Source organism: Anolis carolinensis, chromosome 2 (genome assembly GCF_035594765.1).
Source record: "Anolis carolinensis isolate JA03-04 chromosome 2, rAnoCar3.1.pri, whole genome shotgun sequence".
NCBI classification, from domain to species: domain Eukaryota; kingdom Metazoa; phylum Chordata; class Lepidosauria; order Squamata; family Dactyloidae; genus Anolis; species Anolis carolinensis.
Window position 1 is genome coordinate 80,949,038 of NC_085842.1, and position 27,042 is coordinate 80,976,079.

The 27,042-nt window shown below is 40.8% G+C and overlaps 1 protein-coding gene across 1 annotated transcript in view; it reads right to left on the minus strand.

Moving 5' to 3' along the window:
- grm2 (glutamate metabotropic receptor 2) overlaps positions 1–26,830 on the minus strand; it is a 172,936-nt gene extending 146,106 nt beyond the window's left edge. The window contains exon 1 of the mRNA XM_008105088.3: positions 25,488–26,830. The gene's annotated coding sequence lies outside the window, so the exon portion shown is untranslated. The remainder of the gene's footprint in view (positions 1–25,487) is intronic.
- Between the last annotated feature and the right edge of the window lie 212 nt (positions 26,831–27,042).

Here is a 27,042-nt window from a genome sequence, read left to right on the forward strand (position 1 = left end):
AATAGGTTTTGTTTGAAAATGTTGAAAAGGTAGGAGGAATACAAAATACCACACAATTTAACTGACACTTTTTCATAACTACAATGAAAGATTGTACAGAGTAAATTCCTTCCCATGCAGATGGAGATTGTTTCCATTGCATGTTCAGCTCTTCATTGGAATGAATGTTCTTAGGCCTACAGGTGTGGAAGTTGCCATTTTATAAAGTAATAACCCTGATTCACCAGGCCTGGTCTTTAATTTTTCCAGGAGTTATTGGAGAAGCGCACACGGTTAAACAGAGTAGCAACTCATGGTTTTAATGTCACTGGTGTGGCTCCATAATTCAGAAGTGCTGAACTCCATTCTGCAAAATAGGTTCAGCATTTTGTATAACACCATTAGATTCTAATTAAAATCTGGAGGGGATCCAATGCCCCACTGACATAGAAGCCACTAGCTTCCCCCTTCAAGCATACATACCAGAAATCTTATTTCCTGGCTAGGAGTAAGTAAAAATCCTTTTTATCTCAACTGCCTCCACTACACACATAGAGAACAGATTTCTCGCTGGAAAAAAGAGAGCTAGGAGTCTTAGTAGACCTCATGCTGAAAACGAGTTAGCAGCATAATGCAGCAGCTTTAAAAGCCCATGTAGCTCTAGGGCCCTTCTACACTGTCCTTATATCCCAGGTTATCTGCTTTGAACTGGATTATACAGGTCTCCACTGCCAGATAATCTGGGATAAGATCCTGGGATATAGGGCAGTGTAGAAGGGGCCTAGGATGCATCAACGGGAATATAGTGTCCAGATCAAGAGAAGTGACAGAACCATTCTTTTATGCTTTGGTCAGATCTCACCTGGAAAACTGTGCCCTGTTCTGGGCAACACAATTCATGAAGGATATTGAAAAGTTAGAATGTCTCCAGAGGAAAGCAAACAAAATGATCAATGTATTGTTGAAGGCTTTCATGGCTGGAATCATTGAGTTGCTATGAGTTTTTCGGGCTGTATTGGAACCTATGAATATACCAGCCACAGATGCAGGTGAAACGTTAGGAGAGAATGCTACTGGAGCATGGCAATACAGCCCAAAAAACTCACAACAACCCAAAATGATTAATGTCTGGACTGACTATCGGGAGTGGTTTAGGGAGCTGGGTATGTTTAACCTGGCAAAGAGAAGATCATTGGGGACATAATAGCCACGCTTAAATAATTAAAAGGATGCCATATTAAGGATGGAGGAAGATTTTTTTTCTGCTGCTTCAGAGACTAAGGACCCTTCTACACTGCCATATAAAATCCAGATTATCTGCTTTGAACTGGATTATCTGGTAGTGTAGACTCATATAATCCAGTTCAAAGCATACAATGTGGATTCTCTGCTTTTGATAATCTGGATTATCTGGCTGTGTAGAAGGGATCTAAGACATGGGGCAATGGATTTGAACTACAGAAAAAGTGATTCCACCTAAACAGTTGGAAAAACTTCCTGATGGTCAGAGCTGTTCAACAATGGAATATCTTGTTTCAGAGCCAGGTATAGTCTACTTCTCTGGAGGTTTTCAAGCAGAGGGTGAAAGGCCATCTGTCAGGAGTGTTTTGATTATTTGTTCCTGCATGGAAGGTGGTTGGACTGGATGGCCCTTGTGGTCTCTTCTAGTGCTATGATTCTATTATTCTACCCGTAGGAGGAAAGTAAATAAAAATATTTCCAATCCCAGAGGCTGGGAAAGGATTTCAGAAGGGTAATGAGAAGATGAGTTGAAAATGCATAACATCAAAAGGTCTCAATTTTTTCTCTCTCAAAATGTTCATTTCCCCACCCAGCCCCAGATCCCTCACGCCACCTTTTCCCCCTCACTGCCAGCAGCAATAGGGACATTGCATTTTGCAGGAAATTGATGGAAAACTGGCAAGATGCTCATGGAGCTGCAGATTTCACTTGAGAGACACAGGTTACGCACTCCTGTTCTGGGAAAAAGATACCAGGAAAATTATTAGGGTAGCATATTTTCAGGACAGGAAAGAATAAAAAATATGACTTTCTTAGATTTTCCTTCATAGTAAGGTTTGTTGGATTGCTATCCATGCAAATTATTTTCATGTGTCGTGCTGGTGTTCCTGTTAGAAGGGGCACATTGCTTTTTACTTGACTTTCCCCCCAGTGACTAAACTAAGGCCATGAGATTTCAGTTCCTTTTACTCCATTGGATGTGGTGGAGAGACCTCGAGGCCAAAACAAGCTGCATCCAAGTTCTGCTCCCACTCTCCCAATGCTTTTTGCCAAGTTCCTCTCAGCTTCAGCTCCTGAATTTTTAACGGAGGTACAGCAGTGGCCACTTTAAGAGGGTGTTGTGAGAATAAACACTGTAACACCACAACCATCTGTCGAATCTTAAACATGTTTATTCAGAAGCAAGCTCCAGTGAACCCAGTAGGGCACTTTCTAATTAGTATGCTGAAAAGCCCTCAAAGCAGCAGAATAATTGCCTAAAATCAAATTATTTTGAAATAGCTGGGCTCTATGTGTATGTCCTTCTGTTTCATATTTGCGAAGCAGGGTTCTAAGGGGAAGTTATTCTCATTTTCCACCTGCCCATCAGTGACATTTTATTTATATCTCAGATTTTACAGAATGGGGGTCCATCACCCCCTCCCACACATACATATGTGTTTTTCATATGTTAGGATTACTATGTTGTCAAAAAAGGAATTAGATGGTCAGAACTGATGTATCATCACTAGTCGTAGAACATGAGATGGCAAGCACGATTTCTTTGCAAAGTCTTGCACACCAGGGCTTCTGTTGAATAAACCTGGATCCCATCTATACTGACCATTTAACACAGTTTCTAACTGGCATTGAATAAAGTGGTTTGGATGTGCAGATGATTACATAAGAAATCCTGGAACCAGTTTGAGGCTTGCATAGTGATTGATTACACAAACTACAAAGTACTAATGGGTATTACGGGCTTGCTTTTGTGTGCTATTGTGGGCGTTTGTTGTCCGTCTGCAGCAGTTTGAAACTAGCTTCGAACTGCATTACATAGCAGTATAGATGGGGCTTTGGTGGCTTTGGGGCTTTGCTTATTACTTCCCATTACCCTGTGAGACATTTTAGACTTCAGCCTGTCACCTAACATGGAGTCAAGGTGCAGAGGTGTCTATGATTAAGATTCCAAGCTGCCAACATCATCTATACAGTGCTAATCCTGGCTCCGTTTTTATTAGAGAACAACAGGATTGGAGCAGGTATGTCATTTTATTCATGTTTTCTATCCACAGTGAAGGAGCATGTATAGCAGATAGCAAGGTGAGGAGATAATGAGGTGGCAGAATGTTGTGTTACTAGCTGCTTTGGGCTACAGATGACATGTACCACTTTTCAATGAAACCCAGTGTGCATGCATTGAAAACACAATTCCCTGAAATAAAAAAAATAAAATGATGGTTTTGACATAAAAATTAGACTCCAAAAATAGGAATTATGAAAGGTGTCACCATTGAGACATACAGAGTGCTCATAATGCCTTCTCCGCTTCATCCTGGAATGTTGCCTCACCACACCCCGGACTATCATAATGTCTTCGCAATACATCAAGAAACTTTGGAGGACCCACAATGGGCTTGTATAAGAACCCCTGAATGCTTTTTCCTGTTTTACCTGATATGATCTGAGTTATCTCTGGGAATGTTTACTCTGCTATGCCCCCAAACCAGACCTATCCCTGCAACATTCATTGAAACGGCCAACACTTTGAACACCATTGTATTAACCAGAGCTGGAATGTCAAGACCTATTTCAGCTCATTATTGATTTCCTCACCACATTCCTTTCGAATCAGCCCCCTCTCAGGGATCAATAAATAGTCACAAACTTCAAAATAATCCAATGACGGTTTATTCAATTTTCCCGCCACAGCGAGAAGTGGCCAACCAGTGATGATGTTGGATGGAACTTTGAACCAACCAGAAAATGAATCCTTGCTGGACACTTTCTGGACCATTCAGGAATTGGTGCAGGAGTCTTGCATAGCTGTCAAAATACAATATATATCCTCTGTATTTGCAATTGCAGCAAGTCAGTTCTTTGGAGTTCTCTCTCCACTAATATTCCCATTAGCCACTGAGAATGAAGCTTCTGATTTCACCTTCAACTCATTCTCTGTCTCATCTGGCCTTCTAGTAAGCTTGATACGCTGGGCCCCAAATCCATGGTTCTTGCAGAGGCTGAAATTCGCAGAACACCTTTATTGTGAACGTTCTTCTAGCTCTAACACTTCTTCCATTCTCCCAGTTTTATTTTTGTCGATATACCGTATGTCGTCATCAATTGTAAGACGTACACTAATTTCAGTACCACAAACAGAAAAAAGCCTTATTTATATATATAAAGAGTACTCACAATTCTAAGGGCCCATCCAGACAGGCCCATATCTTGGGACCTTTCTCGATTTTTACAGAAGGTGTTCAGATGATGCCTCCAGTAAAAACACATTCATTTGGGACAAACCAAGGTTTTCCTGGTTTGTTCCAAATTAATTTGATACACCACATATCTGGGCCTTCCTGAAAGGCCCAGGTTTAATGGGGTATTGGGCCTGTGGGGACTCACTACCGGGTAATCCTGGGACTACCAAGACCCCATTGCCATCTTGCACCTTTTGGGCTCCTGGAGCACAAAGGTGTGGGATGGTGCCCACCCCTTCCCCCCAAGACTTCTTAAACCCATTCCCGCCCCCTCCTGATATGTCATTTCTTAACACCAGAAGGGTGTGAGAAGGGAACCTATGGCAGCCAGGTAACTCTTACTTTGCTTTTAGGGGGAAATTGGGGATTTCGGGGTGATGACATGTATCCCCCCCCCACACACACACACACACTGGGAAAGCCTGGGTATTTGGGGCGAGTGGGAACCGAAATCTAGGCCAAAGCTGATTTTAACCCACTTTGGCACAGATTTTAGTCTTGTCTGGAGGCACCCTGAGACTCATCCAATTTTAGATATACTTGTATATGGAGGGAAAGTTCATCTTAGAACTGAAGAAATACAGTAATAGTAATGATGGCGACGATGATGGAGATGGCAATGTTGGCTGGAGAATTCTATTGTGGTCTACATTGTTTAACACATAATTAGTTACAAAGTAAAGACAATAAGAAACCCTGTCACTTAATTGCAAGTATGAGTAATGGGCCACCAGCAAGAGAATCCAAATGTGCATTGAGCTGCACCAATGTCCATCTGCACTCCCTAGCTGATGTCCAAATGTGTATGAGTTCCAAAAGTACATTGGCTCCATTGTGCATCAAGTACAAAAGTGCAATGGTCACTTTGCTGGCTCCCTTATGTATTAATGTAACAGTAACCTGGTGCTGAATACAAATGTTGCAAAATGTTTCAGTTCTATTTCCCACAGATCTAAGTCCACTTACAAAGATATAAGTTCCCAAGAGAATGCCAGCTGATACCACACCTTAGTAGTGGGATTCAAGGTAGTTATCAAGTTATTAAAACTGGTATAGATTTAAAACATACAAAAATACAAAGGAATTTTAAAAAAAAGTTTGGAAGTACACAAAATGTGATTTCTTCACTCAGTTTGCAGTGGACAGATCTTGAAAAATGTACAGTTGTTCCTTCACATTGGTGGGGGTCAGGGTCCCAGGGTCCCTGTGAAAGTGGGGAAACCACTGTACAATCTACCTAACTCCTTCTGGAACATGGCCACACAGCTCGAAAGACATACAACAACCCTCCTATAATATTCTTTGATTTTTTTAAAAAAAACTCAGAATTTCCACCTACATACAAGTTTTTGCATATAACTTTTTAAATGTGTGTGTGCACTGCAAGTCGTCTCTTGACTTATGGAAACCCCATGAATTTCATAGGGTTTTCATAGGCAAAGAGTACCCACAGGTGCCAGTTCCCTCCCATGAATTATAACCCAGAGCACCTAGTATTCATTTGTGGTCTCCCATCCATGTACTAACCAGGGCTGACCCTGATTAGCTTTCAATAACCTATGGGATCTCGTGCTAATAGTGGAGGCTCCTTCTTTGGAGGCTTTTAAGCAGAGGCTGGATGACCACTTGTTGGGTGTGTTTTGAATGAGATTTTCCTGCTTCTTGGCAGGGGGTTGGACTGGATGGCCCATGAGGTCTCTTCCAGTTCTATCATTCTATGATTCTAATATAGGAATTCTAAAATTCAACTAACTGTACAATCAATCACTTGGAAAAGAAACCCTTTAGACTACAAATCTTTCAGTCGACAAATACATCCAGTGGTTTTTTTCAAGCTTTAGAAAGACATCGAGTCACCTTGTGGACAGAAAACGCAGGGTATAAATAAACATAATAATAATTGGGTCTCAATTTGCATGTTAATCTGGGAAGTGCAACTAAAGCACATTGGCTTGCAAATGTGGATTTAACAAAATCCTTTGCAATCTCAATTTCATGATATTCATGTAACCAGGGGTTTGATTTTGAAAGGAATTATCGGCAACATTTAAGAAGTGATTGGGTTTTTGTGTGTTTTCCGGGCTGTATGACCATGTTCCAGAAGTATTTTCTCCTACTTCTGGAACATGGCCATACAGCCCGGAAAACACACAACAACCCTGTGATTCTGGCCATGAAAGCCTTCGACAACACATAAGAAGTGATTGTTTGCTGTAAGGATCCTTTTCTATTGAAAGCCTCCAACGGATATTCCAGTCCCATCATGCTTAAAATGATGGTGAACTCAGCCCTCTCTGCCCCCCACCTTGCTATTTCCCCAAAAGTAAGTTCTGCAGACTCTCCCAAAGCTATTATGAAGCAGAAGACTGAGTGAAATATAAATAGGATGATGCTTGCTTCCTTGAATTAAATATTTGCAGAGTACCCCCTGACCTTTCCCTTGCTAATGGCATGGCGCTGCAGTCAGCCACGTCCCAGGGATCCAGGAAGAAACATTAGCCTACTGCATTCCATAAACATGGCTGAGTATAATGCATGATGCTGCAACAAAATGGAAAGGCAGAGTGGCATGCTAAGAGACTTGGAAACATGTACGTTTAGACCTGTGGGGTTCAGAAGAAGGTGAGAGACATAATAATTGAATTAAGAGGTTATTTCTACTCTCACTTCAGGGAGCTCCAGCTTCTACTGACCCCGATTAAGCTCATACTGGCTTCTAACTTTACAACTAGTATTGGTTGCAGCATCAGAAGCAGCCATGACTGGCCAGTGAGAGGAACAACTTTTGCCCATACTGAGAGAACCACATCTGCTTTTGACATATACGGAATGACTAATAATTCATCTAATCAACAATATGCCTTTGTCGCCAGTTCATCACCAAGAAGCGTTATCACATCCATGCCAGCTAGATGGATGGACAATGCCAGCTCTACCATTATATATTTATATATTTATTTATTACAGCTGATGACCAGCAACAGAAGCTCTACCATTAAGCAGAGTAAGATAACTGCTTCAGGCATCAAATTTTGTGTTTCATGAAAGGGCAATTAATTATTATTGTCATTGTTGTTGTTTTATAAACAGAAATTAGAGTTAAAGGAATGTCAAAATAATTTTGTGCTATGTACCATATATGGATTTGGGTGAGTGGTAGTGTACCATTTACTGTTCTCAGGCAACAAAATTTTTAATGTATATTCTTAATTTTATTGTAATTTTTAATCTCGATGGATTTATATATGTGTGTGTGTGTGTGTGTGTGTGTGTGTGTGTGTGTTTATATTGTCAGCCGCCCTGAGTCCCTGATGGGGGAGAAGGGCGGGGTAGAAGTGATGTAATAAATAAATAAATAAATAAATAAATAAATAAATAAATAAATAAATAAATAAATAAAATGCCATGAGTTGGCCCCGATGAAAGCATAGCATTCTGAATCCACTTGTAGAGGCTGATTGGACTGGTAAAAGTTGGCAGAACATTTCAAAATTTTTATGCAGGAAGGAAATCTGGGCAAAAGGAGATGGGAATTGCTGCCTTGATCTGTGAGGCTGCATCTACACTGCCATATAACCCAGTTTCAGACTACTGAATAATATGAGTCTACACTGCCATATGGGCCACCTGGTGGCACAGTGTGTTAAAGTGCTGAGCTACTGAACCTGTGGACCAAAAGGCCCCAGGTTCAAATCCCAGGAGCGGAATGAGTGCCCACTGTTAGCCCCAGCTTCTGCCAACCTAGCAGTTCGAAAACATGCAAATGTGATTAGATCAATAGGTACCGCTCTGGCGGGAAGGTAACAGCGCTCCATGCAGTCATGCCAGCCACATGACCTTGGAGGTGTCTATGGAAAACGCTGGCTCTTCAGCTTAGAAATGGAGATGAGCACCAACCCCCAGAGTTGGTCACAACTGGACTTAACGTCAGGGGAAAACCTTTACCTTTACCTATAGTGCCATATAATCCGGTTCAATGCAGTTAATGTGCATTCTGAAACTGAATTATATGACAATGTAGATCCAGCCTGAGACTAGCTCAGCCTGTTGAAAGACCTCTGAGCTTAGCATGAGAATCTCTTAAAGGTCCCTCACAAAATCATGGCTAGTATCTTGTAAGGTGCCAGATTCTATCTGATCTTGAAAGCTAAGCATGATCAGTCCTAGTTAGTGTTTGGATAGGAAACCACCAATAAAGCTGTAGGCCAGTGGTTCTCAATCTGGGCTTCTCAGGTGTTTTGGCCTTCAACTCCCAGAAATCCTAACAGCTGGTAAACTGGCTGGGATTTCTGGGAGCTGTAGGCCAAAAACCTCTGGGGACCCCAGGTTGAGAACCACTGCTGTAGGCTGTGGGGTCACTATAGGTTATCAGGCAACTTAATGGCACATACACACATACATTCTGCTGGTGATATACATTGCATTGTGTCATGTTACTGTTAGTCACCTTGAGTCCCTATGGGGAGAAAGGCAGGATAAATTCAAAGTAAATAAACAAACAAATACAGCTATGTAAGTGTAATACACACACATTAAATGCACAAGCTATGCTGTAGTTTATAGATGCTTTTTGTTGACCCTTGATAAAAAAAGGCTCTTGCTATTTAAGAATTTACCCCTGCACTTTTCTAATATAGTATATGTTGGTGCTGGGATGTGTACCCCAAACTATATATATTGTGGATGCCAATCTCTGGAAATATAGTATCTTCCTATTCCCACTGACTTTCCCCCCCATCCTTGCTTCCTACCAGGATGCCAGACTTCATTTCCCTCCTTTCTGCATTGAACTTTTGTGTGCATTTTAGCGTGATAATGTTTATCTATACATTTACCTAATGCACACCCATTGACTAAAGTGAGTTAGAGTAATTTATACCCAATTTTTCCAATGCATTTCAAAATATGCACAAGGTTTAGTGCATAGCTTATTTCTCCAAAACATTGTGAAAGCCTTATTTTTCTTCCTGTCAATGAGCCTTAAAATGTGAAAAAGCTTCTTTTGTTGAGACTGTTGGATCCAACTTTATTTTCTATTCCTAGTTGCAGGTGACGTTGCCTTTCTCATGTGATGGCAGAGAAGCCTGATATCATTGGAATTTTGGTGGCATTTCATTTTTAGGGAATTAATTTCATCTGATGGAGCATTCGTGAGGTTGAATGGAAAACCATGATGCAGCCCCTCAAAATCAAAATGAGCTGAAAACCATTTGAAAAAGAAGTAGTATTCTTCCCCTCCTTGAAGAAGATTGTGGAGATGTTTCTTCCATTACTGTGTGAAACTCACATTTATTGATTATTTTTTTATATTTTTTTCCAATTTTGTTGTAGTTCAAAGATTTGGTAATTAAATTTAAAGTCCCGTGTAACTTATGACTTTGTTGTTGTTAACAGCTTTCTAGTTGACCTGAACTAATGGCAACCCTGTGAATGAGAGACTTCAGGCCACTCTATCCTCAACAGACTTGCTCAGGTCTGATAGACTTGGGACTGCAATATCCTTGACTAGGTCTATTCATCTGGAGTACGGTCTTTCTCTTTTCCTACTGCCTTTTGCTTTGCCAAGAATTATTGTCTCCTCGAGTGAGTTGTGTCTTCCATTGTTATGGCTAAAGAACAACAGTTTGGTTTTAGCTATTTTGGCTTTGGGAGAGAATTCAAATATAATTACTGTAATTCATTGTTTTTTAGAAGTCTAAGGTATTTGCAGAACTCTTGTCTAGCACCATACTTCAAATGAGTTGATTTTCTTCTTACCCACTTTCTTCACTGTTGATACACCGTATATACATAGAAAATGGAAATACAATAGCATGGAGCATCCTAGCTTTAGTTTTCAATGGTATATCTTTACATTTCAGGATCACAGCTACCCTTCCAAGTCCTAGTGTTTTCCTCATTTCTAGTCTGCAGTTTTGCTTAATGAGTGAGACAAAGTACAGGGAATCCTTCTCATTGTCTATTAGACAAGATTTCCATTTTCTATTTCCAAATGAATAGACTCAGTCAAGGAAGCAACAAACCCAAGTCTGCAAGAAATAAGTAGGTCTGTTGATGGCATGGTGGTTTGGAGGTCTCTCATTCATAGGGCCACTATAAGTTGAAGCCAAATTGATGGCATTTAACAATACAACAGAAGTGAGTCTTTTACTAAGAAGACTGTCAAAAAGAATGGAAAGACCATGTGATCACTGAAATATATGCTGCTTGTGGAGCAACAGAATGAGCTGGACTGACCATGGCCTGATCCAGCAAATTTATACATATCTTCTTGTAAGGAGAATTCTAACTGTAGATGATTAGTAGTAAAAAGAACCAAGGAAATATAACTTCTCTTCCTATTGGGCTTAGCCTTTTAAGCCTGTTCAGGAGATGAGTAGGGAACTGATTCTGTCTCACCTTATGTCTTAACCACATCTGACAGTTCTGTTCCAGCCAGCCGGCCTGAGAGTGGAGAGAGAAAGATTGCAAAACAGATAGAATCAAGTCCTGACCATTTACCATTTACTATTGGGGGTGGCTGGAGGAGGATAGATACAGATTTTACAGAACCTCCAAGTTTCCTAAAAATATATCTGACCTATGATATATTCTCCTGTTTCCCTTTTAATTATTTCAACATTGATTGTGTATTGGGGGAACACATCGCTTTTGTGAAGGTCAGAGACTACTGAATGGAAGCCAGACAGTAGAAAACAAAATAATTAATGAACTTTTTTTGTTACCAAAAAAATAGCAAGTGTTGGCTTTTGGGAGGCATTGGCATCCTATAGGGCACAGGAGAGGATTGGAGTGATTAGAGGTCACCTTCCTTGGCTGTTTGGGTGCTCCTGACTGCCAGCACCCCTGTGCCAACTATTGAAAGCTACATTGCCAACTCAACCCATCAGCAGTGCTGGCTGAATGTGGGATGGGATCTATTTAGCAGACATAATATGTTGAATTTCTATGCAGTCTACCTATTGGCTATAACATGGCCTGGGTTGCTGAATTGGAATTTTACATCCTTAATAGAATTGACCACCTCAAATGGTGATGGCTTCTGCTTTGCTGAAGATTTTTGAATGGATGTTAGCTGGTTATCTTTCAAGAGTGCTTTAGTAGTGTGCTTTGAGCATTTAAACTTGACTCTGGAGACCAGGGTTTCATGCAATCCCATAGACACGTTTAGCCCATCTCACAGCAAACCTTAGGAGTGGGGATCCCAGACAAAACAAAACAGTTTTTTAAAAGTGCTCACAGAGGTAGATCATTGAAAAAATTGTTTAAACCACACATGTCAGAACAAGAACCATGGAGCAGATGAATTAGATATCAATTCTCAAAATCCATGCACTATAAGCAGATTCATATCCAAATAAGGAGATTTCAAACTGGCAGCAGAAACACATTGTGCAAGGGTGCCAAATTTAACTGAGAAAAATCCTTTGCCCAGCTCTTAGACAACCACATAGTTTTTTTCTCCAACAGAAATGACCTTTTGCACCTACCATAAGTCCAGCATCAGAAGATGGAGACCAAATGCTAACATGCCTGGAAGACATACCCAGTGAGGAATAGCTTATGGTGCTCAGTTTAGCTTGGAGAATGCTAAGAAGTGATGTGATGGCCATATTTAAATATCTGAAAGGATTTAATATTGCAAATAAATCAAGCTTGTTTTCTGCTGCTCCAGAGACAGGGACTTCATCAGATAGTTTTTATCCTCCGTTTCTACATACTTCAAAGACGGACTCCCATGGAGCCCATCAAATGATGCAGGACTGCGTCCAGTGGTTGCTTATGGCACTCTGACTCCGCAGCGTGTAAAACGGGAGAATTAGAAAGCTGGTCAGGAATTGACTAACTCCTCTGCCTGAGTGTAGAAATGCCTAAAAACAGATGTTTTCCCTTGAGATGGGAAGTGGTGTTTACACTCAATTTTATGAGGTGCCTCTCCATGATCCTTCTATCACCATTAGTGGTTTGAAGACAGTGTGAGTCCCATTGAAAGAAGCGCTTTAAAAGTGTGCTGGTCTTCTCAAGAGAAGGGATTCAAAGCAGGGGAAATACCTATTTAAAGGAGTGTTTAAAAGTGCACTGGTCTCCTCAAGAGGAGGAATTCAAAGCAGAGGGGAAACTCCATAATCAATTTATTATACTTTCCTTGGCCTTTCCCACCACTCTTATGGTGTAAGAGTGTGAAAATGATTCACAAAGCAGAGGGGAAAGTCCATTGAAAGGAGTGTTTAAAAGTGTGCTGGTCTTCTCCTTGATATGGGAAAAGACATCACCAGCCCATGTGACAGGAAATTAAGCATATGGTTGAGGTAGAAATGGAAAGTGATGCGGTGTATTGGAGGCGAGTAAATTCTCCATTTTCTTTAAAGGTGGAACACCACAGAACACCTTAAAAAGAAGGCGATTCAACCCATCTCCCCCCTCTCCCGCGTGCGCTTTGTGGGATGAGGCCCTAGGACATGGAACAATTTATTCAAATCGAAGGAAAAAGATTCCACCTAGACATTAGGAAAAACTTCCTGATGGTAAGAGCCAGGCAGGTAGCTGGTGGGGGAGGGGGGCAAAATTCTCAGGGTCGTCCACGAGAAGGCCTTACATTTATTATTTAAACTGTTATGTTTATTCATATCATGATCTGAACACCATGCTCAATATATCCCATATGCATGGGGGTATTGGGATAACGATACAAAAGAGTTGCTAGGGTAGATCCTCTCTCACTTACTCAGCCTCCCCCCCCCCCCCAAATCAAAATCCCAGCCCCCTCCCGAGGCAAAATCCTGGTTACGGGCCTGGTAAGAGCTGTTCTGCAGTGGAATATGCTGCCTCGCGGTGGAAATTCCTCTCTGGACATTTTTTAAGCAGAGGCTGGATAGCCATCTGTTGGGAGTGCTTAGATTGTGCTGGGGTTGAACTCAGTGGCCCTTATGGTCTCTTTCAACCAATTCTATGATTCAGATATCTGTTCCCGACAACAGATGCCACATTTTTGCACTTCCTAATCCATACAGTTTCTGGAAGAATTAAGTGGCTTCTCTCTCAGAGTACAAAGTAACCATTAGGCTTCAGAATCAAATAGTAATCTTAAGCATTCCAGGAAAATATATTCTAAGATCATATATTCACATTCCATTGCTTAGAATTGTATGTTTGTGTTTTAATGTTTCCTGTCAACTTATGGTGATCCCATACATTTAATAGGATTTTCTTAGACAAGGAAGACACAGGGGTGGTTTTTCTCCATTGTAGTATGGATAGGAGACAGGGTACAGTAGCTGTCACACCACAAAGGTCACTTGTGATAACAACTAAATTTGATTTAGTTATCCTATTATCTATTTATTCCTCTAACTATCATTTATCTCCTTATTTGTGAATGTCAAATTTCCCTTTCTCCTTAAATAATAACTGTCAATTGATTTTGAATTCATATAGCAATTTACACCTTGAAGTGTGGAATTAAGGCATTACATGTTGAAAACAGCAGCGCTGTATTTCCCCTCCCTTTTTTTGTTTCTCCTTTAATAAGTGAAGAAAAGCTTAGCACTTGAAGCAATATCATTAAACTTCATGCCTATATATTGATCTACACTCCACTGGCTGCTGTTTCCAGGATAAAGGAAACTCAAAATGCAACGCTGCTCCTTCACATAAGATATGGAAGGCTACAGTTTTTAGTGGTTGTCATCATGTGTCAGTTGAAATATCTGACTGTACTTATGGAGAAAATTCTATATTAACCAAATCCTATGTTTTATCGTTCAAATATGGATACAGATTTTTCAAGCAAACAAAAAGATTTTGTGGATGGTTTCACTTGCTTAGCATTTCAATTGTTTATAAATGTGTTTGTGAATGAGTATGCAATAACTCTGTTGGTATTGGAATAAAACTGACTGCATATATTTGGGGTTTGATTCTGTATTTCAAGTTCATCCCTAGTCAGTTGAGGGGTTCCTTCCACTGAGGAAACGTGTTAAAGGGATTAGAGATAATTAGACATAAGGGGATATTGCTATCTGTATAGAGTGATATTCCACTCTATTACTTGTTCTTATGAGGCAAGAACAGCAGTGCTGCTGGGAGGCTTTTGCTGAGGAACCAGACTCAATGTGCCAAACAGCTGCTGGACACTATCACCATAGCTAACAATTGTTAATATGTGTAGAAGAAAATATAGCAAAGCCCTTTGGGATATTTTTTACATGTAAATCTTCTCATCAGACAATCCAAAATGAAACAATAGATACTGCCATAAAGCGATAGCATAGCATGCAACAAGCTACTCAAGTACAAGAGAGGGCAACTACGAATAACGCTGTAGCTAATGGCACACCTGGAATAAGCCAAAAAGAAAGTTCAGCTGTTGACATGCTCAGAGGTGAAAGGCAAGTCCAAAGCTAGACAACACGTACTAGAGAACCATGTATGAATCAGGGAAGCTAGTCATAGCAAAACAAAAAAGGGACAGATAAATATTGCAGTACTTGAACTGAATGGGCTAAAGTGGACAAGAATAGGGGAACCCAACCCAAATGAATTTTGCCAAGAAACCCCTGTGATAGGGTTGCCTTAGGGTTGTCAGAAGTTGGAAATGCCTTAAAGGCACGTAACAACAACAACAACAACAACAACAAGGATGCAAAGGACATTATAATCAAGTATCTGAAAATTTAAATTCTGAATCCCTAGAAGCCAGTAAAAATAATCCTTTGCCTATTTGTGTTTCAGGAAGCCCTAACCTACTGGCAAATAACTGAGAATTGTACAGTGACTAAAAAGCCCAGCTGAGACATTAAATGAAACTCTGTGGGGTTCATTTAAAAAACCACCATAACAGCTCCACACACTGTTTCCTATCACTTCCCCCCAAACTGTTTCCAATCTGGTAATAACATTTCTGTCATTGTGTCATGAGCCAGGAAAATAAAACCAAGCCGAGTTGCCACTTTGGCCAAATGCATCACAGCAGAGTGCTGTTCAGGAGAGAACTAGCTTGGGGAACCGCAGAGCAGTCAAACACATGTTGGCCATGGGGAGCTTCCAGATTTTATCACTAGTATCTTAATTTTTTTAAGAACCAAATGCCAGGGGACGGGAAATGCAGAACAGGCACTACAAGGCTAGAAGGACAAATGCTCTGATAGTTCCTTCAAATGAAACATACTACTAACTTCCAGAAGTTAGTAGTATGCTTCATTTGCCTTGCCAATCCCAGTACAAAATACATCTGTCATTTATTCACCTATTTCTTACTGATTGCATATCACATTTTCCCCAAGGTTGTGGATGTGGATGTGCATCATGCAACATTCCTATGAGAGAGTCTGAATAAATATAGAGTGGCTGACTTCATGGCTCAGTTACTATTTGGGTGCAAATCTCCTTTCTCTAAGTCAACACTCTGTCAACTGCTACACCATGTTAAGTCTATTTGGATGTTCAGTCATTTCTCATCCAGTTATTTTCTGTCTTCTTGAAAGAGTCTTCATTTGTCCTGGCCAAATGCAATTTTTCAACCAGTTTAAATTGTGTGTCAACCTGTGACATCAAGTATCCAGTTTGTTAGAACCCATAAAGTGTCTATCTTATTTTGATATCACAGTACAATGAGAAACCTGACATTCAGAATTTTACACTGCATTCAGTTTTGAGCAGCTTGCCTCCAAATACCGATTCCTGAGCAACATGTGGCTGAAGAGGATGTTGATTAGTGATTCACTTGTGTCCAGAGAGTAGGCTCCCCGGAGGCTATGCCCCATGCAATTGTCTGTGGGAACAGAATGCTGCCTAGAGAAGGCTCCCGTTTACTTCTGATTCATACTGGGCTTTAATTCCCACTCTTCACATTGTATATTGAAGCGTCTCAGGGCTCAACCACAGCACCTGACTCCTTCTTAGTAAACAGCAGCTACCTTTTCCTTGCTACACCTGACAGATGGTTTACGTCATGTTTTATGCCTGTTGTTTTGGCATTCCTTTGCTTGTAACACATTGCCCGTATTTATACACACCTGACTATGTGCAAATATGATGTCTCACACTCACATCCGCATCAGCATCAACAATAACAACTTTAAATTCATGCAAAGATGCAAAGTGTAACAGTCATCAATAAAGAAACATCTGAATTAGCCATAAATAGATGGAGAGATAGCTTGCAAAGCATGAAGCCCTTGGCTGATGCACCCCAATTCTGTTTGTTCTGGTTGGCTTTTCCAACACAAGGTTTCAGTTCAACATCTTCCTTCTGATTTGATCCATAATTGAATATGTCAGAGGGTACTCTGGGATGCAAAATATAGAGTCTAGTATTGACTTTTGACCTTTCCCAACATTGATAAAGCTACAAAACTCATCATTCTTTGGCAACTGACACACATCTGATGGCATTTTGACTGACAAAGATACAGACAAACAAGCAGCCAGCCAGCCATGTGATCAACAAAGAACATGACAATAACAAGAAGGAAGGAAATATGAAGCTTTAAAAGAAGTGAAATCTAGTTGTCTAGACTGCCATGAAGTCCAATGTTTGCAGATAACTCCTGACTTTGCCTAAAGCAGAGGAAACAGCAGAAAACTCAGGACATGTATTGGAGTTTGCTATGTGTCATGGAGACAGCTGGCTCTGGATTCGAATCCAAGCCTTTTTTTTCTACATTTAGATAAGCCCTAAGCCGAACAGCATGTTATGTGAAGAGACATAATAAAACCCTGAAATAATGAACAATATTTTCTGAACAAACCAGCAAAGGTGTCATTGCACAGAAAAAAAGAGGACTCTATTATGTAGCAAAACTACTGTCTGCCAATATTCCACTACTCGTCCTCTTCCCCATTTGGGTGCCAGATATATTTCTGAGCGATGTGCATGGTCAATCAGCACTGGAAACCTCACAAGATGAAACATAACTGCAAAACTGCAGGCGGGAGGATCAGGAAGGAAATAGTTCAATCGTTCCCTTCCCCAGATGGTTCTCTTCTATCAACTGAACTCTTTAAACCCTCTTTAAAAAAAGAAAATTGCCGTATTACATAAATTAAAAGTACTGGCAATAATATTTAAAATCCTCAATGACTTGAGGGATCTCAGTACTGGAGGGAGTGCTTTGCTCTACATATATGCCTACCTGAGATTGAATTCTATTGGAGGGTCTCTCCTCCATGACTCATCTATGGCGGTGGGTGGGGATATTGTGAAAGAAGGGCTTTTCTGAAATGGCACTCCAATTGTGGAATTCCTTTCCTCTGGAGACTCAATGTTACAATAATTTTGGCACCAAGTTGTAACCTGGCTTTTTAATAAAAGACTTTAGGCCAAACTGATTTTAAGCAAGTGGCACATGTTCTATAGCTATATCATTTAAGATCGTTTAAACCCATTTTAATGTGTCTCTTTTAAACTGGAAAACTACTTAATATGTTTTTAATCTTTTATTCTTTTGTAATTATTTATTGTTTTATGTTGAATTTATCATAAGATTTTTGGATGAAAGGTGGGATATAAAAATGAAATTAATTAATAAACAAATGTATGGACATGTAATATGTAGTTTGGCCCACAATGTCTGAAACAGTGAATTTTTATGTTATAACCAGTGCTTCCTCTCCATAATTTCAAGCCCTTAGTCCACCCATTTAGTTCACCCACCCATGAAGATAACAGAAACTGTGTTTGGTTGCTGGTTGAAGTCATTATTTATTGCCACGATGTTGTTGTTTTTATTCTGTTTTCATACTGTTTTTATATTCTGAATTGCATTTTATGTAATTTTTCATTTTAACTGTGTTTTTGGGCTTTGCCCCATGTGAGCCACCCCAAGTCCCCTGGGGAGATGGTAGTGGGATATAAAAATAAAGTAGTAGTAGTAGTAGTAGTAGTAGTTGTTATCATTATTAGAAACACAACAAGATGAATCCACAGCAGACACTCTGCTGGCTGTTGAATTGGATCACACGTCGGACACTTCCCAAGTATCAGCGAATAATGCGAGCAGATCCCAGTAAGGTGACCTTCTGCAGCTGGCAGGTGGTAATTTTGTCAGCACCGATTGTGTTTAAGTGCAGGCCAAGGCCTTTAGGCACTGCATCCAGTGTGCCGATCACCACTGGGATCACCTTGACTGGCTAGTGCCAGAGTCTTTGTAGTTCGATCTTTAAATCCTCATATTGTGTCAACTTTTCCAGTTGTTTCTCCTCAATCCTGCCGTCACCTGAGATTGCGAAACTAACAAACCATACTTTGTCTTTTAACACAATCGTGAGGTCGTATTATTATAGGATACAAAAGTAAATATGTAAAAATGTTCTGTCTTCTTCAGTATATTCATTGTGGAGGTTCACAGGATTTCATAGCATTAAGCCATGGCAGTTCAGGTATTGGTAAACTGTATTAACTGTATAGTGTAGACACATCTTTAGGACAGTTCTACATAGACACTAAAATTGAGTTAAAAGTAAAGGTAAAGGTTTCCCCTTGACATTACCACGTGTTGAGTCCAACTCTGGAGGAATGGTGGTGCTCATCTCCCTTTATAAGCCAAAGAGCTAGCATTATCCATAGACACCTCCAAGGTCATGTGGCTGGCATGACTGCACGGAGCACCATTACCTTTCTGCCAAAGTGGTACCTATTGATCTACTCACATTTGTATGTTTTCAAACTGCTAGGTTGGCCGAAGCTGGGGCTAACAACAGGAACTCACCCTGTCCTGTGGATTTGAAACACTGACCTTCCAGTCAGCAAGTTCTGCAGCTTAGCGGTTTAACCTGCTGCACCACTGCAGCCCCAAAATTGAGTTAGGAAGTTAAATAAAGTAAACCGGTTCCGCCGTGGAGCACCTACACAATCACCTCAGGAACTGTTTCGAGGTTGGAATGGTGGTCATTTTATCCATTAAATGTGGATTAGAACTGAATCCAGAAATGTTTTCTTACCCAGTTTGCTAAGATGTACTGATGCGCATAGCCATGTCCATTCAGGATCAGTGCTAGACCTTGGGAGAGCACAGGAAATGGGAGCAAAGTGGTGGAAAGCTAGTAGTCCCTTAGAAATGACGTAGTTTTCAGTTTTGGGAGTGTACTCGCTTACCTTCTAGCCAGCTGTTTTCGGCATATTTTAAAGCATGTCAGCACTTGCAATGTCCTGACAAGCATACTATGTTTTTCAGTCTCAGAGACCTTCATGGGATATACTCTGATTAACTGCACTTTATTTTCTGACTTATTCTCGACTTTCTGGTGAGTTTTATTAATGTGCTGTTTCTAGCTTAATTTGTGCTGCAGCATGCATTGAGTATATACATTTTTTTGATATCCCGCCCTTGCGCCAGCGTTGAACTACAGTATAGTGTCTGTGTAAAGATTTCCCCTTGACATTAAGTCTAGTTGTGTCCGACTCTGGGGGGATGGTGCTCATCTCCATTTCTAAGCCAAAGAGCCAGCATTGTCTGTAGACACCTCCAAGGTCATGTGGCTGGCATGACTGCATGGAGTGCCATTACTTTCCCACCAATGCGGCACCTATTGATCTACTCATATTTGCATGTTTTTGAACTGCTATATTGGCAGAAGCTGGGGCTAACAGTGGGAGCTCACCCCACTCCCAGGATTAAAACCACCAATCTTTCGGTCAGCAAGTTTAGCAGCTCAGCGGTTTAGCACCACTGGGGGCTCTACACAGTGTCTGTGTCGAACCAGCTTTAGTCTACAAAAGCTTATGCTACCAAATGGGATCTCTGCTGATAGCCTCTAAGGCACCACAACAGCATCATCCTATGTTTGCTCATGTACAAACATTTTCACCATACATTCTGAAGCCCAGAGCATCATCCTATACCTATGGATTGATTCAGCACAACCATACATTCATTCTTGAAAGTAACTTTCCAAGTCACTTGTCATATGGAAGGCATACAGTCACATATCCTTTTATTGGGCTTGAAATCAGAATGTTTGCTCATGTCTGAAAATGGTCTCAATGTCTCTTCCATAGCTAGCAATATAAAAAAATCACCCCTCTCACTTTCTATTAGTTAAACATTTTATAAACAATTATTTTAATATTTATTCCTGCAAGAACAATAGTAATAAAGACTTCATTTATTACACCAGAGGCTCAAGAGATTACAAACATTCCTATTCATAGGCCTACAGAGACACAAGAAAGGATTCTCCGGGCCTTTTTATTTCATTCACCCCTCCCAAATGAAATCATAATTGGATCAGATCAAATGAATATTTAGCCTAGCACCCTGTTGTTATTCTTTTAAAAATCTGAATAGTGTTGCTTGATTTAAATAAAATGTCTGAAAGAAGAAAATACAGTCAGAGGCTTCCATTCAGTATCAATCATTTGGAGACTCCAGAGTTTCTATTTTTAGAAATGGCTCCGGTGATTGCTTTCTTAATTAATGGTCTTTGTCAATACTTGTCTTGTTTATGTATTTGGCTTGTTGCTATTGTTCTTTCAGATCCACTACTGGCAGTGATCATGTAAGACCTGTGATGATCAAACCAATACTTCAACTATTCTGGCATTCTGCTTTCTGTTGTGTCTAGTTCAGAACTGAGAAGAGTTATTTTTGGATAACAGCTTCCAGAATCCCCCTCCAAAAATAATAAATTCAAGCCTTGGTTTAGATAAATATTTCTGGAAAGCCCCTAGGCTGGGCATTAAGGCTATTACCTTCTCCCTTTGTATTCCCAAGAATTGATAAATCCAATCCTATGCTAATGGAGGATAAAGATCAGTGTGTAAGAGGGGGTTGCCTTTTGTGAACATTGTTGTCACATATTAATTTCATTACATAGCCTCTGCTTCTTCAAGTTCGTGGGATGTTTAGGGTGAGAGGAGATTTCCTTTCCCCTCTATCTAGGGCATTCACAATCGTAGGCATTCCTAACCTTTTTATAGGTTTTTACTGTAGACATTTCTGTTCCATCTTTGATTAGCTACGGTAGTGCAGCAATAACCTTATGTAATATGAGTTAAATGTTCTCTCCTGTATTCTCCTCTATCCATTTTTAACAATGTGAACATTTTGTTGTTTTTTGAAGATTGCAGACTCAGTATGATATGCGTATAAGAGCAATAGAGCTCACTTAACTTGGTCTCTAAGCCCTCCCACAGGGAGGGAGAATCCACTTTCTAAGCCACCCTTTTCCTGGATGGTCAACATTAGTCAACATGGTCCCATCAGTGGCTGGCTTGTGGGGTGAGATCAAGTAAGCTAGAATAATTTATAGTTTTCATGGAAAGGGACCCGAGATAGTATTTTTCTTGTTAAGTATTTCAGAGACATTTTCAATACTGGTGTATATATCTTGCCTTATTTTAAAAGTCTCTTTGTTATGAGAGTGTAGTTTTCCACCTGCCCAACCAAGAAGTGAGAGACATTGTCTTGGATCCATGTCACAATTGCTTTTATTGGGTTTCCATGTTAGCCTGTTGCAGCAAAAATGACTATGAGTTTTATGGCAGCTTAAGTGAGTTTTGTTTGGCACAGATTTTGTGGGGTGATGAAATAAGGTGCAACCCTGCACATTATGCCAGATTTAAAAGCCACAAGATTTTTTGTTGGTTTCATTGAATTGAATCCAAAATTGTGCAGAGTGGAACTCCACGAATGAGACAATCTTGCAGGCAGAAGTGTGCTGATGGGGATATATTATTTTGGCCAATTGCTCCTCCCCTCTTCAGTTAATATGTCTCTGAAAAATGTGCCCTGATCAAGTTGGGAAGTGGGTCTTTCCAAAACAACACAAGAAATAGTTAAGGAATTAATGAAAACATTTCTTTACTCCCTTCCTCCAGTAGGGAGATTCCACAGGAGCCGTTCTTTCTGTTTCTGAAAGATAAACACTTTATCAGGCATGTTATCTCTCACAGCTTCTCTTAGGCTAAAAAGGTACCTCATTTGCTATAAATATATATCAACTCAGCCATTGCCACTGAGATGAACTGCCACACTATCCTTCACATCATACACAATAGCAGATACATGTAGATATAAAAGACCCATTTATTTAATTACAGCGTGACCCTTGTATCTGTAGGACTGGTATTCATGGCTTAATTTATCCACGTTTAATTTATCTTACCAATAAGTCTTCTCCAGTCATTTTCTGGATTCTCCATTATGACTCTATGGGATTCATGGGCTAGAAATTCTTCATTTCAATAGGATTCACTATTATCTGTGATTTTGTGTACCTACACAAAAGTCTAGGAACATACCACCTTCAGATATGGGGTCATAGTATATATGGCAAATTATGAGTCTTAGGACAGAATCCATAAAATCATCCCATTTTATTTTTATGCCAACCCAGTCAAGGAAGGTTAGATGGAGGTAGTGTCTGTCTTAGTGCCAGATACTTAGCCCCAGTGGTGCAATGTATTAAGCCATGAGATGGGGTGAGCTCCCATCTGTCAGCTCCAGCTTACCATGTGGGAACATGAGAAAAGCCTCCCACAGGATGAAAGCACATCCAGGTGTCCCCTGGGCAATATCTTTGATTCTCTCACAACAGAATTGACTTGCAGTATAGTCTCATTTCACTTCTGACACAATAAAAAGTGCCACTTAATAAGGTAGATGTCTGGATGAGTTGAGACTTCGATCTAATTCTTTATCTGATGTTATAATATCAGCATATTTGGCTCCTGTCTGTATCTTGTTTGTATGTGTTTTGTTGTTGTACCTCACCTTGATCCATATGGAGAGATAGGTAAGAAATAAATACTTTAAAAAATAATAATCATCTGCTCCAGGTTAGTTCAAAGTTAAGAAGCATTCTTGAGCCAGATAAATGCAATTAGAAAATGCCAGCCTCAGCAATGCCATTATCTTAAGGTGAATTGGACCTTGGCCTTTGGCTATTTATGTTTGTCAAGATAGTTTAGCAAATGCCCTGCAAGATCTACGAAGTGTCTAGAAGTACATCCGTGGTTCATCAATTGTGAGAGGAGCAGACAGTCAAAGCAATGGCTCACTGCAAGCTGCCACAGCACTGCTCTGCTTCAACCACCAACCCCAAAGCTCTGGGCAATGATTTGCATTCTGAAATATACAAGGAGATTCTGAGGGCAGGACCCAGGCTCCTTTGGCTCCGTGCTTAATTGACACCATCAGTCACTTCAGTGCATCACCCCAAAAGAGATGTTCTGTAGGGGCAGCTTCCTGAGTGGGAGATGATCTGTCAGTGGTGGCCTGATTGATGGTTGTCCAGGGTGATTCTATATTCACATAAATTAATTCAGACTGCCTTTCAGAGTAGCTGGTAGGTCAAGCAACATTTCAAAGACACCAGTGGGGAAATGGACAAATCAGTCAGTCTGGCTTTTCAACCCCACTCCTCTTTTCACAAGTGTTTTTGAAGAAACTTCTGAAACAATGCAATAAGATATGCCTTTGTTCCATAATAACGTAGAAGAATCAACTTTTTGCATTTGAGCTTTTTGTATGTTGAATGATAAACAGTGCCTTTGTTGAACATGTGATGCAACGTGAGCTTATCTGGCTAATTCTTTCATACTGAGATACAATTCACCTTCCATCTTTTCCCTCAGGAGTTTGTGAAATGCTCTAGCATCCTCTTAATAACCTGCCTTTGGTTTTAGATTATAGAGAAGATATCTCTGCTGGAAGGCTGCACAGGAAGGAAGGAAGGAAGGAAGGAAGGAAGGAAGGAAGGAAGGAAGGAAGGGAGGGAGGGAGGGAGGGAGGGAGGGAGGGAGGGAGGGAGGGAGGGAGGGAACTTCTTTTCACTAACTTGGTGCAATGGGTTAAACCCTTGTGCCAGCAGGACTGATGACTGAAAGGTTGGCAGTTCGAATCCGGGGAGTGGGGTGAGCTCCCTTCTGTCAGCTCTAGCTTCCCATGCATGGACATGAGAGAAGCCTCGCACAGGAAGATAAAACATCCGGTTGTCCCCGGGTAACGTCCTTAGAGACGGCCAATTCCCTCACACCAGAAGTGACTTGCAGTTTCTCAAGTCGCTCCTCACACACACACACACACACACACACACACACACAAACTAACTTGATCATTGTTCCAATACTTTTTAAAATTAGTTGTATGCATAAAAATATATGCCCAATTTACACTTTATTTTTTGCCTGCTCCTATGGAGGTTCTGTTCATATCTGACAAAGGGTAAACAACAAAAGGGGACATTGTTAAACTAATAAAGAATCAAATACACTCATGAATTAAAATGAGTGATAAGACATCACAACTTTGGAGTACCAAGAGCATTAGCATTTCTCTATCTCTTCCTCTCCGTGTCTATTTTTGAAATTTCTCTACATATTTTCCTTTCATTATTGAGACATAAAATATGCATGCGGAAATGCTAATCTTGCTATGTATTCTCAAATCTGTACATTTTAACCAGTCCTGTTCTATAAAGCATCACTGAATATTTCAAGTCACCAGAAAAAGCTCATCAAACAGCATCGCAAAGTGTTCTGCCGCTGATAAAAACGAATGCCCCTTCCCAAAATTCTTTGGTAGAAGCACCCATTGGAAAACATAATGTTTTTTTTCCTGCTTTCAAGATCTGAAAGAGTGGTTCCCACATCTTTCCACAGCCTCATACCCGGAGCTCCGAAGTAGCTTGATAATGCCTGCCAAATTAAACTTTAAAAGAAAATTAATTACCAGAAATGCCTGTGGGTGTCTGGCAGGGAGTCAAGCTAGCTCCCAATGCAATCTTCTATTAGCTTCTAAATCTATTGGGAAGAATAGGATTAGGTGCCAAGGATATCTATAGGATTAGCAGGCAATGTGTCGGACTAATTCATCCCGCTACATTCAAACACCAAGGAGGGGAAAGGAAGAGCAGGGAGCCTGGGAATAAAAACATCAGTTGGGTTCAGTGAAATGAGAGCAAACACTGTAGAGCACATACAGACATAGAAAAAGAATACCTAAGGAAAGAGAAAATGACAAAAAGGGAGATAAGGTAAGGCTTCCTGCTCAGACTTTGTCAACACATTTGAATAGCAATGCTTACCTTGCCAAGTAGAGACACCTGTTAGGCGAGGAGAGACGCATCTCTCTCTCTCAGTCTCTCAGTCTCTTCCCTTCTTCCTTCAGTGCTGGATGCTTTCGTGGTTTCCCAGGCGAGCCAGGCAGCTGAACTTCTTTGCTGTCCTTTCCTTTCTTTCCTCCGTTGCTGTGGGGAGGCCACCTCCGTCAAGGGGCAGAGGCGCCTCTGCTCCTCGGATGCCTCTCCGCTTGCACAAGGAGCTGTCCACAGCCGCCCTGGTGCTGAAGGCGCCTCATTTGCCTCGCTTCGGAGCTGCCCTGGTGCTGGCAGCCTCTTTGGAATCCGCGTTGGAAACTCCTCCAAGGCAGGCTGGATGGATGTCAAGCAGGCAGCTTGGCAAGCATTTATTAGCTCGCCGGGGGAGCTGTCCGGATCCCGGGAGCGGGGATCAAACTCGCGCAGGAAGGCGAGGGAAGGGAAGGGGCCGGAGAAGGAGCTGTCCAACAACGTGGTGCTGAATCCCAATCCAGAGGAAAGGGGCGGCGGAGGGGAAGGTGGGAGGCTGGCAGGCAGGGAGGGAGAGGGGGGAGGATGGAGGGCTCCAGGCAGGGATAGCTACACCTGCAGACCTTCTTCCGGAATACTTTGCACCCCACCAGGAGACTGTGGGGGGAGGAACATCTGAGCCATAGCAGCAAGAGCCTCTCCTTCTTTATGGGTTCTCTGCCCTTTGTTCTGGGAGCCAGGAGGATCAATGCAGACACTTAAAAGCCATTGCGGGGAGGATAAATGTATTTATTTATTTATTTACCATATTTATATCCCACTTTTCTCTACCCCGAGGGGGACTCAAGGCGGCTTACAAACGGCACCTATACAACACCTTGGGCATAGAACACAGACATGAGAAGGAATTATAAAAATTAAAACAGAGATAAAACATAATTAAAATACATTCCAATATGAGATATGTCATCCAAAGGCAAGGTCTAAAGCCGTTCCAAAATCCATCGCACAATTTCCAGGTTAAAAAAAAATATTTTTTTGCACTACGCTATTTATCAAAAGCCTGCTCCCAAAGTTTTTATTCTCTTCCTAAAGGTTAGGAGGGAGGGGGCTGAACTAATATCGCTAGGGAGGGAGTTGTGAATAGGTTGCTGTGTGTTTTCTGGGCTGTATGGCCATGTTTCACCCACATCTATGGCAGACATCCTCAGAGGTTGTGAGGTTTGTGGGAAACTAAACAAGTTTATATATCTATGGCATGTTCAGGTACAAAGCAGCCAGGCATTGAAGCTGCAAAGGTATTCAAAGCTAACCAAACTGGCCAATTGCAACATAATAATAATAATAATAATAATAATAATAATAATAATAATAATAAATAATTCTATTATTTTTTTACCCCACCTCCATCTCCCCAAAGGGATTTGGGGCAGCTAACATGGGGACAAGCCCGATCAACATAATTAAAATAACATACTAAAATACATGAAACAATATCATAAAACAGAATAAAAACAACAACATTATAACAGAGTATATGTCAACCATTGAACCAACAACTAATGAACCTGAA